A 702-nucleotide genomic window follows, 5' to 3' on the forward strand; every position below is an offset into this window, starting at 1 on the left:
GTGTTTTAATTAAATCTGATGATTTAATTGTTCCTAACCTATTATAAAAAACGTTAATTTTAAATATTTTTGACGAAAATATGGTAAGATATAATATATTAGACACATCCATTACTTTAACATCTATATCCTGATGTTTATTTATAACGGTTTCGTTTTAAAATATTTCAAAATACAATGTTTTAGGCATCTTTTGAATTATCAAATTTGGATGACACATCTGAAGAAGAAATTAATCACTCCACCCCCGAGAAAAAGCGTAAAATATCAGATAAACATAGAAAACAAAAATTTAGAAGTGCCTGGATGGTACAAAAACAATACAAAGGATGGTTAACAAAATCTAAAAATTCAGATTTCAAAGCTTTTTGTGTCCTTTGTAATATAGAAATTACGAGTGAAATCAGTGTAATAAAAAAGCACGTGACTACAAAAAAACATCAACAAATGATATCATCTAAAGAGATGACAAATGTTAAAACATTAACATCATTTGTTAAAAAAAATAATGAGACTTTAGAGACACAAACAAAAAGGGCAGAAATTAAACTGTGTGCATTTTTGACTGAACGCAATATTTTCTTTTTAAGCATAGAACATTTGCAAGGAGTAATTAAAAACAGTTTTCCTGATTCAAAAATAGCAAGTAATATGCAGCTTAAAAGAACCAAAGCAACAGGCATTATAAAAAATGTACTTGGG

This window comes from Wasmannia auropunctata, unplaced genomic scaffold (genome assembly GCF_000956235.1).
Source record: "Wasmannia auropunctata unplaced genomic scaffold, wasmannia.A_1.0 LD336076.1, whole genome shotgun sequence".
NCBI classification, from domain to species: Eukaryota; Metazoa; Arthropoda; class Insecta; order Hymenoptera; family Formicidae; genus Wasmannia; species Wasmannia auropunctata.